Genomic DNA, 11,839 nt, shown 5'->3' with positions numbered 1-11,839 from the left:
ATATATAAAAAATATAAAACAAAAAAAAAAAAAAAAAAAAAAAAAAAAAAAAAAAAAAAAAAAAAAACACTGGACTAAGTAAGCACACATGAGGTTGTCTAGGGATGAATGTTTCCCATTTAATTGCAAGGTAAGATTAGAAAACTGCCTTCTGATCACTACCCCTCACGTATGTCTATATATCACATTTTTATATCTGAAAGGGCAGTGGCCAGCCTTCTCAACAAAATTTTTTAGCTCATGCTAACTGTAAAGACAAAGAGCTTAAAATTATGATTTTCATGTACTGTCTCATTTAACTTCACAGAGCCTTTTGTGTTAGTCATTTTTATATTCCCATTTTACAGAATTAGAAACATGTACAATAAGATTAAGAAATTGGCCCTAAGCAGTTCAAGAGAAAAGTAGAGGCTGATGCTGGCAGTCTGGTTCTTGAGCATGTAACCTATTTGGCTAATTGTGCAGAGACAAGATTGAAATGATACATGGAAATCAGTACAGAAAGATTTCTTTCTAACCATACTGAAATGGCTCTTTGTGAAGGCACATGTATCAAAAACTTGGAAAATTGCCCCCAAGTAGTCTCACCAAGTTCCTCTATTATGCTGCGGAACTAATCTCACTACTACCATGAGCTAAACCAAGCCCTGGCCAGCTGGACCATAGCTGATAAGAGCCACCAAAGGGAACTTGTGGATCTCAGACCCCATTTTTTAAAACCTCTTGTCCTCTGAAGCATGTCAATGACAGAACAAAGCAATAAAACCACAAAGGCATAGCAAGGCACTGAACAGGTCAAACCACAGGCTTTCTGGGAGCCAGGACCAGACAGAAATCATGCGGGTAAGCTATGTGGCCCCTTTGGGGTCAAGTAGATTGGAGCCCCATTTACTGTTGGATCCAAATTCCCCTGTCAAAAAGCAAACAAAAGATGATGATGACAAGCTGTTTGGAGTTACAGCTTTATCAGAAGCTGTGGGCAAGGAATACAAGAGTCATGACTTTGATACTGGGAACTAAGCCAAGCTAAGAGGCCTTTAGAGCTCTTCAAAATGAAAAATGGTCATTGAAATTAAAAGTGTAATTTGCAGGCCACACTCTAGATCAGACACTGGCAAAAAGTAAACTACCAAATTGGAAAGTAGTATTAGGAACTCACCCAGAATGCCACACAATTCTGAAAAAGTAATTAACAGAAATGAGGGCTGGAATAAATGGCTCCATCATCCACATAAGAGGAGCTATAGGAGATGTGAAAGAGAAAAATGATAAAGAACCAATATTTGACGTAGTAATCTTTGACAAAAAAATTTTAAATCTGACTATATCACCTGGGTGTGTAATTATATAATTAAAAGACCCAGAGATGATCTTAAAGTCTACCAGAGACTGAGTTACTTAAAAATAAATAACATGCTCGGCGTGGTGGCACATGCCTGTAATCCCAGCATTCGGGAGGCCTGTCAGGCAGGAGGATCACTGTGAATTTGAGACCAGCCTGGGCTACATAGTGAGTTCCAGGTCAGTCTCAACTGCATAGTGAAACCTTGTCTCAAAACAAATGAACAAACAAATAAATAAAAAGAAAAATAACAGCAACTTTAACAGACAAGCAAAAGTCACTAGAAAACAATGGATTATCTCCAAAGACTTGTGCATGTGTGGAAATATAAAATGAGTCTCATTAATATGTGCAATTAATAATTAATATACATTAACAAAAAAGTAGGGTAAAATAACATTTTTGATGAACTATGAGGTTTAGCACCCATAAAACCTCCCAACTAAAAGAAGGAATAGATCTGAGAAAGAAAAATGTTAAGAAATAACGTGATGGTGGGGAGGAGCTACTCAAAGGGAAATTAACTTATGTGAGAGCCTTCATCATAGGTAGGATGAAAACAAAATTTTGTGTACTGAGGATCGAACTCGGGAACTTGCACTTGCCAGGCAGGTAGTGGAACCATTGAGCTAAATCCCTGACCTGATAAGAGGAAAGTATAGGTTCACATATTACAATATGTCCCCGACTTAAGAAGAGTTCCATTCGGGAAGAACATTTGTAAGTCAGATTCAGTCATAATCCACCAAAGTGAGTTTTATACCATCTACCTGTGAATCTTCTACAGTACATCTGTAAAAGTTCACAACCCAAAATTTGGCAAGTCAGGGATATACTGCATACATTTTTCCATAAAAGTCCACATTAATTTATTATCTTAAAAACTTAAACACTAAAGGAAAAGAGTACAGAAAGCTATCAATTCTGCAAAATGTAGAGAAGATATAAATCAAAATGTCTCTTCTCAAAATAAATGTAAATGGATTAAATTTTCCCTTTAAAAGCAAAATTTATTGCATTGGTATTTTTAATAAATTTTATTTTTGTATTAGATTTTTTATAAGAAGAAATTGACAAATTCATAATCACAGCAGGAGATCATTTTACAGCTCTATCAGATTTGAACAGATCAAATAGACAACACAGTAATAAGGATTTAAAGGCTCTGAATAAGTTGTCACATTTGATCTACTATATAAAACACTACTCTGGGGCTGGGGCACCAAGACTGCCTAGCAGGGAAAGTTCTGAGTTCAATCCCCAGTACAAAACAAACCTACTACTCCACTGGGGATTTAGCTCAGTGGTTCCACCACTTGCCTTGCAAGCTCAAAGTCCTGAGTTTGATCCCAGGTACAAAAAAAAAAAAAAAAAAAACTACTACTCCAAACAAAAAGCACATGTACATTTTTCTTCAAACAGAAAAATAGCGAGTGCAAAATCACTCAAGGATTTAAAAGGATAAAAATCATAGACATTTAAGTTAGTTGAAAATTCCAAAATGTACTTTACTTCTAGATGATTTATGATGTTAAGAATAAGTCATGATGGAAATTATAACACATTTCTCGCTGAATGACTATAAAAATATGACATATGCAAACTTGTGGAATGCAGGTAAAGCTTCTAGTAAAGACAAAAAGGTGAGAAATAAACAAGTTAAGAACACAAACTTAGAAGATTCCCATGTAAAACCCTAAAAAATACAGGAGAAACAAAGTGAGAAAAAGTGAAGGGAATAATAGGAGTGAAAAAAATCAGTAAGATGAAAAATGAGCTCCTGAAAAGTCCAAAGAAAATTAAAACTCTCACAAAACAGATTTTGGAGAGGACAAAAAACACTATCAGGGATAGAAAAGGCAATAATTATAGAAATCATCAGGTTTTTAATTCATGCATTTTTTAAAAGTTTCCTTAAATGTAAAATTTACCAAAACATAATCAAGATCACTCAACAAATACGAATAAGGAAACATCAGACATCAGATACAAAGGATTATAGAGATGAGTTCAACCAAATTTATGAGATAAATTATTTTATAACCATTTATCTTCAATAGGACAAGAACATTTTTAGTCTGTTTATGCTGCTCAAACAAAATATGTAATTTATAAAGAATAGAAACGTATTTCTCACAAAAGGATAAAACTATAAGCAATATTTGAAGCAGTCATCTTTGAAAATTAAAATTAATCGAAATAATCTGGTAGTATCACCTGGGTGAATTATAGTGAAACTGTACTATTAGGAGAACCAGAGATGATCTTAAAGACTACCAGAGACAAAACTACGTAAAAAGCAGCAGCAGTGACTTTGACAGTCAAGCAAAAGCCACCAGAAAACAATGGATTGGGCAGTTTCAGCTTCTGCTAAGAGCTGCTCTGTGCATCCAACATGGTATCTTTCGCTGCATCCTCTAGAGAGGAGGGAGGGTAAAAGGGGTGACTGCTGTCACTGCATGCGAAAAAAGGCAAAAGGGACACATAATGTGTCCTCACATGGTAGAAGGCCAAAAGGCACTTCCGGAAGCACGGGAAGGCACTGCCTTCTACCTCTTACAAAAGCACTAAGCCACGCCTAAGAGCAGAGCCCTCAGGAATTCCCACTTCCCAAAACACTGCACTGCTCCCTAATTTCCCACATATGAATTTTAGCGGGACACGTGCATTGAAACTATAACAATTTGCTTCTCATGGCTACAATACCCAAATCCAGAAGGGACACAGACCATTCAAGAAAAATAAAATTATGAAAGAATTTCACAAATGAACATAAATCTAAGAAATTCTAAATGAAACAGTGACAGAGCAGCTCAGTGGCAGGCACAACTAAGGAACATGCATCTCCTGCTAGCAGACTATAAATTTATACACCTCTCTAGAGAGTGATTTGAAAATAGCTGAAGAGTTTAAAGTACTCATATGCTGTGACACAATTTTTCTGAGTAAGCACCGCAGACATACCCTTATGGCTGCATATAAGGAGAAGCCTACAGAAGTATTTGCTATACCATTGTTCATAATAGCAAATTAAAAAGAAGCCTAAATGCTCAGCAAAATGTCCATCAAGAGGAAAACTGTGGTATATTCATATACTAGAATACAGAGAGTCCTGACTTAGAATATTTCGACTTAGTTTTTTTCAATTTTATGATGGTGCAAAAGCAATACATATTCAGTAGAAACTATTCATCAAATTTTGAATTTTAATCTTTTTCCCTTGGTGTGGTTCTGGGAAGTGGCAGCAGCTCCCAGTCATCTACGAGTTGCAAGAGTAATAGACAACCCATAAGCTATGGTGAACTGTATCACTAAGCTATGATGTTCAATAGATTAAGTCTATTACAATGCATTTTCAAATTACAGACATCAGTCAAGAAGCATTTGTAGTTAAAATGAATAAACTGGAGCTATGGCAATATAGATAAAATTCCAAAGTATAATGCCAAGTGGGGGAAAAAAATCACAGAAATATCTCAGTGTGCTTAAGGTGGAAAACAAATACTACAGACTGAGTGGCTTAAAGAACAAAAGGTTATTTCTTGCAGTTTTGGAGACTAGAAGTTCAAGATCATTGTGTTGGTCTGGTCATTGTATAAGGAAAGCCTTTTGCCTGGTTTATAGGCAGCTGCCTTTTAGCTGTATTTTCAGATCTCAAAGAGCAAAGGTAAGAGAGAGGGAGAGAATAAGAAAGGAAAGGAAGGGGTAGGGAGAGAAAGAGGAGGGGAGAGAAAGGAGAGAGGAGGGAGAAGAGAGGAGGGAGGAGGGGGAGAGAGGGAGAGGGGGAGAGAGAGAGTGAGAATATGAATTTCTCTCATACCTCTTCTTATAAGGAGAGGAATCCCATTCCTGAGAATTCCACCCGCATGACCCTATTATCTTCCCAAAGGCCCATCTCCAAATACAAACACACTGGGAATTAAGGTTGCAACATATGAATTTGACAAAGAACACAAATGTTCAGTACATAGGATACAAATGATAAAGCCAGAAAGCATCCATGAACATGGATATATAAACATATATGCATAAAATGATAAATGCTAAAATTATAACTCAAGATTAAACAGAGATAATTTGGAAAGAGATATATAGATACTTTTTCCTTTGAGACCAAGCGTTGCTAAATTGCTGAACCTGGCATTGAACTTGAGATCTTCATGCTTTAGCCTCAGGAGTAGCTGGAATTACAAGTATGTGCCACCACACCTATTTCATTTGTAGCTATAAGATTTAATCTTGATGTATATGCTTGAAATAATTTCACAGTAACTTAATTACATTTTTTAAAATCCAAGATATTTCCAAAAGACACTCTGCTCTCTGTGACCCTGTTAACCATTAGACTTTGTTTTTGTACTTTTCAAAATGCCCTACACAGTGTATTCAGGCCTCGACTGTATATTAAACTGGTGGAAAGGCTAAAGATTTTGTAACCACTCTCTCAAACTACTACACCCATCTGCTGTAAAAGAGGGAAACAAGGTTGGCATTACTACTATTCCACGCAATGCAATCCTAGACCAGGTACCCCAGTAGTTACTTCTGATTTCTGCACTCTCTAGGAAGGAGTCATCTCCTGAAATGAAAAACTGGCTCCTTTTTAAAAGTACTTGAATCAGAGGTTAGTCTATTTCTTCCCTGGGTAGAAATAAAATAAAATTGTAATAGTTGAGTCTGTTTTCACAGTCCTTACCAAAGCAACAGTAAACATTACCTAAATAATTTGTTAGAGAAGAGAGTAAGTTCAAACACACTATTGTTCAACATGATGAATATGGTTAATAACTAAGAATGTATTATAGTTATAAATTAATAAGAGATTTCTAAGTCTTCTCACCGTAAAGTGTAAATTTGAGGTGATACATACGTTAGCTTGACTTAGAATTCTATTTTGATTAAATAATTTAAAAAGTAAAAGAAACTTAGCTAACCCCTTCAGGCATGAGTTATTTGAATTATCTCTTCCACTGAAAACAAGATACTGAATAACATTTAAAAAAAAACTCTACAAGTGGGAAGAGCACTGACATCATATTAAAGACTGAAGCCTCAAAAAAAAGAGGGATTCTAGAGAATCAAGATGAGCTGATGCCTGTTTCTTTGAGGATATTTATGATCCTACCCAAATGAATTTTTTGAAAGATCTGACTAAAAGGCTCAGAAATTAAAACACAGGTTCCCATTGTGTAAGTCTAAAAATGGGTCACAATATATTGGGATTTCAAAGGCCACAAAGAAAAGCCATGGGAACACCAAAAATCCACCTGTCTGTACTCCTCTCCCTAGCAGGTTTCACAGAGATTATTCCTCCTGTGTTGAACAGAGCAAAGGCAAGCAGCATAAAGCACTATCCCTCGAAGGTTGTGTCCGTGGGCTGGCCTCACACAGATGTGCAGCCCAGGTTCACACCATCTGGATGAAGCAAACTTCAGCCTACAAGTTTAGTTTAAAGGGAGTCAAGACTGGGCTGCGCTACTGACCCAAGGACATTGCAATGCATATACACAATCCCTGCTAGAGGATGATAACTATACACTAAACTTCTCATGGTCCCTACTAACTCTTTAGAAATCCCATCACACATTCAGAAAAAAACCAATCTTAGAAGGAAAAAGAATCTACAAGTAAAAATCAAAGAAATATATATATATATATATATATATCAGATACTGAAATTATATTTTTATATAAAATCTATATTCAGTATGTCTAAAGAAATAAACAATAAGCTTTAAATTTTCAGCAGAGATTGTGAAACTATTCAAAACAACCTAGTAAATTTTAAAATAGATCAAACAAAACATTAAGTTATAAAAATTTCAATGCTTATAATTTAATAGCTGCTTTAACAACAGACTGAATATAGATAAGGGGAGAATTAGTCAAAATCATCCAAAATACGAAAGATGAGTTATTAAGAAATATAGAATGTAAACTGGTAGATGAAAAGTTAATATATTTGATAAGAATCTCAAAAGAAAATAGCACAGAAGATAAAATGCAGGTAAAATTTGAAAAGATAACATGAGAATATTGCAGAAGTGATTGAAAGACATCAATCCATAGATGCAAGAAGATGAAAAGAGAAAAAAAATGTAAACAAGATAAAAAAGAAATCCACACTTAGATTTTAATAAATAAACATTTCTTGGGCTGAGGATTTAGCTCAGTGGTTCTGCTGCCTACCTGGCAAGCGGAAGGAGCCGAGTTCGATTACCAGTACCAAAAAAAATAAATAGATAAACATTTCCGTCTGAGGAACAACAGATAAAAAGAGTGCTAAATTCCCAATCACAATAGTGGAAGCCAGGACTTTTGAGAAGATGGAAGAGTAGTGAGGAGCAGAGAAACAGCTTCTCTCATATTTGGAATGCAGATGCGTGGACTACAGTATAATAGATGTAGTTATATAACTAGAAATCTTGTTCATGTGGTTAAAGGTAGCAAATTTATAGTTACCACAGTTGTCATTTCCTAGGATGTGTTTGATGCTATCATTATTTCTGATTAAACTACTTTAGCCAAAGTGACATAATTGTTCTAATCAGTTGTTCTTCCTTGTGCACCAAGACTGAGATTGCCTGAGAGTCAAACAATACCAAAGTACCAGGAACTAGGCCAAATAGGCAGCAATTTCTCATCCCTATAAATCGAAAACTTAAAATATTGCAAGAGACTCAACACCCAAAAGCTAGCAACACCTGAAAGACATCCCTGGGAAGTAGTCGTTCTTAAGGGTTCTTGATAGTAGCAATAAGAGAGGGCAGGGCTATGGGGAAAAAATGAGAGCCAAGATCTGTCATGTAAAGGTACAAGATCCCAATGATGAATGTAACTGTACTGTATACTTAAAAAGTACCAAAAAACTCAATAAGATATAAAGATACCTACCATAAATAATCCATAAGCATCAACACAGGAATTAAACCTAAAAGTAGAACATTAGAAGACACAGAAGCAAGATGCAGCCCTAAGTTTTAAATTTTCCAAAGGCAAACTCAAGGGGCCATGAGGTGGAGCAATTCACATATCAAGTACCTGGACTCTAAAGTGGTAACAGAGTCAATAACAAAGCAGACAAATTAGGCTGCAGAAGAAAACCAAATCAGAAATAATTTCTCAGGTAACTTGAGATGACAGCCATAATGAAGGGCATGATTAGTGAATCAAGAGAACAAACAGATAAAAAAAGGGGAAGAGTTTAGAAAAATTATAGAAACCATGAATGCCCAAAATAGAGAAGAAATGGAATTCATTTCTGAAACATATTCAATATCCAGCAGATTAAAAATTCTATTGAAAGTATACACAGCAGAATATCATATCTAGAAGATAGGATTGCTATTAGTGATGAAGAAAAGAAGGATTTCTCAAAAATAGGAAATGACCACAAAAAATCAATCCAGTAGCTTCTAGATCATGCAAAGAAAAACAACATAAGATTGATCAAAGTCCATGAAAAAAGGAGAATAGCACAAATGACTTTAAAAGCCTATTCACAGAAATAATGACAGAATACTTCCCAAACAGGGAACAATAATTAGACAGATAAATAAGGCATACAGAATTCAAAATATCCATGATCAAAAAAATATCTACCCCAAGGCATAAAACAGTCAGAACTCCAGGAATTCAACAGAAGAACAGAGTATTAAAAGCTGGTAGAGAAAAGAAAGAAATCACTTACAAAACAAAGCCCATCAGAATCGTAGCAGACTTCTCATCACAAACCTTTAACACAAGGAGAATTTGGAGTGAAGTATATAAGCCCTAAAAGAAATTAACCTCCAGTCCAGATTGATGTACTTCAAAAAACTATCTTTCAAAATTGATGGAGAAATAAGGTACTTCCAGTACAAAGAACGCCTGAAAAAATTCATGACCACCAAATCAGCACTCCAAAATTTTCTGAAGGACATTCTAAAAAGAGATCATAAAGACTACAACTGCATGAGCCCCAACAGAATGAATCTGCCAAGCAAGGCAAATAATTAAACAGAGAGGAAAGAAAGGGAACCAACAACAGGAAAATAACATGACAAGGATAAGTCAATACATATCAGTTATAACCATCAATGTAAATGGTCTTAATTCACCAGAAATTTTGATTCCTAGATATATGTGAATTACCAAAGCTGCATCAAGATGATATAAAGATTTTAAATAACCCATCAATCAATGAAATTGAAGATAAAAATTAAAAACTACCAACAAAGAAATGCCATGGTCTTGACAGATTCACTGCCAAATTCTACAAGAAGTTTAGAAGAGATCTAATGCCCCTACTCCTCAAACTCATTAATGAAATTGAAAGGGACAATACTCCTAAACTCATTCCTGGAAGCAAGCATTATCCTGATACCAAAACCAGAGAAAGATGCAATCAAAAAAGAGAATTTCAGGCCACTCTCCTAAATGAACGTAGATGCAAAAATCTTCAATAAAATACTAACAAACAGAAAGGAGAAAATCATCAAGAAGGTTATACACCATGAACAAGTAGGATTCATCCCAGGGATGCAGGGATGTTTAAACATATGCAAATCAATAAATGTAATACACCATGTTAATAGAGCCAAAGACAAAAATCACATGACCATCTCAACAGATGCATAAAAAACATCTGAGAAAGTCCAACACCCATTCATGATAAAAACATACTAAAAATTGGAATAGATGTTCTTTAAATTTGATAAAAACTACATATGACAAATAGCCACCATACTAAATGACAAAAATTGAAAGCTTTCTTTCAAAAATTAGGAACAAGACAAAGATGTCCACTGTCACCATTCTTATTCAATATAATTCTGGAAATAGCCAGAGCAATTAGACAAGAGAAAGATGAAAAAGCAATAAGGATAGGAAAGGAAGAATTTAAATTATCATTATTTGCAGCTGACATGATCCTCTACATAGAAGACCCCAAAACTTCTCCAAAAGACTTCTAGATAACCAAATTCAGTAGCATAGCTGGAAACAAACTTAGCACTCAAACATCAATAGCATTCTGGTACACAAATAACAAACTCACTGAGAGAGAAATTAGGGAAACAACACCTTACACAAGAGCATCCAAAAAAAATGAAATACTTAGGAATCAATCTAACAAAAGAAGTAAAAGACCTTTATCTTGAAAACTACAGTACTCTGAAAAAGATTGAAAAGGATATCAGAAAAAGGAAAGATAACCCCATTCTTGGTTAGGAAGAATCAAGAGTAAGAATGGCCATGCCTGCCTTGAAAGAAATCACAAGGACATGAGTTTGATCCCCAGTACCAAATTTTTTAAAAGGCCATATTCCCAAAGCTGTTATACATGTTTAAGGTAATCTCAATCAAACTGCCAATAGCATACCTCACAGAACTAGAAAAAACAATCCTAGAATTCATTTGGAACCAGAAGAGTCCTAGAATAACAAAAGAAATTCTGGACAACAAGTGCAAGGCAGGAGGAGGCATCACAATCCTTCACTTAAAATTATACTAAAAGTTACAGAAATAAAAATAGTATGGTACTGGCAAAAAAAAAAAAAAAAAAAAAGGACCCAAGGATCAATGGAACAGAATAGAAGATGCAGGGAAAACCCCAAATACACACTCTACCATCTTTTCTTTTTTTTGTTGTTGTTGATTTTTTGGGTGTTGTTGTTGTTGTTGTTGTTGTTTGGTGCAGGGGATTGAACTCAGGACCTTCTGCTTGCAGGGTAGGTGAGGTGCCACTGAGCTGCATCCCCAGCCGTCACCCACTTTCTCTCTGACAAAGGGGCCAAACACCTTCACTGAAAGAAAGCCTCTTTAATAAATGGTGCTGGAAAAACTGGCTTCGCACATGCCAAAGACTAAAACTAGACCAATCTCTCACTATGCACTAAACTCAAAATTGATCAAAGATCTAAGTATTAAAACACAAATAATAAAACTTCCTGGACAATAGAATAGGCAGAACTGTTGAAGACATACGTGTAGGCAAAAACTATATGAACAGAGCAATGATCACAAAGGATCTACAACTGGGATCTCATCTTATTAAAAAGCATTTTCACAGCAAGAGAAACCACCAACACAGCAAAGAAATCACACACAGAGTAGGAAAAAAATTTGGCCAGCTGTTCCTGAGACAAAGGACTAATATCTAGGATATACAAAGAATTCAAAAAAATCAAAATGCCCAAATTTAAAGACCCAATCCAAAGAAGGGCATCTGAAATTAATAGATATTTCTCAAATGAAGAAGTAGAAACAGCAAATAAATACATGAAAAAATGTTCAACATCACTGGTCATTCAAAAGATACAAACTAACACTGAAATTCCATATCACTCCAGAAAAAAAAATGGCTTTTATCAAGAAATCAACCAATAACAATTGCTTGTGGGGCTGTGGGGAAAAAGAAACCCTTCACTCTTGGTGGGAGTGTACTCTAGTGCAACGACTGTGGAGATTTCTCAAAAAACTAAAACTAGAGGTTCCATTCAACCCAGCTTTTCCCCT

At 35.3% G+C, this 11,839-nt stretch overlaps 1 protein-coding gene across 4 annotated transcripts in view; it reads left to right on the top strand.

Moving 5' to 3' along the window:
- Positions 1–11,839, top strand: part of Atp10b (ATPase phospholipid transporting 10B (putative)) — a 301,108-nt gene that overhangs the window by 279,261 nt on the left and 10,008 nt on the right. The window lies entirely within an intron of this gene.

The sequence above is a fragment of the Fukomys damarensis genome, unplaced genomic scaffold, assembly GCF_012274545.1.
Source record: "Fukomys damarensis isolate Sample0158 unplaced genomic scaffold, DMR_v1.0_HiC HiC_scaffold_9, whole genome shotgun sequence".
Lineage (NCBI taxonomy): Eukaryota > Metazoa > Chordata > Mammalia > Rodentia > Bathyergidae > Fukomys > Fukomys damarensis.
The sequence above is the reverse complement of the archived record's forward strand: the minus strand, read 5'-3'. Positions and strand labels throughout refer to the sequence as shown.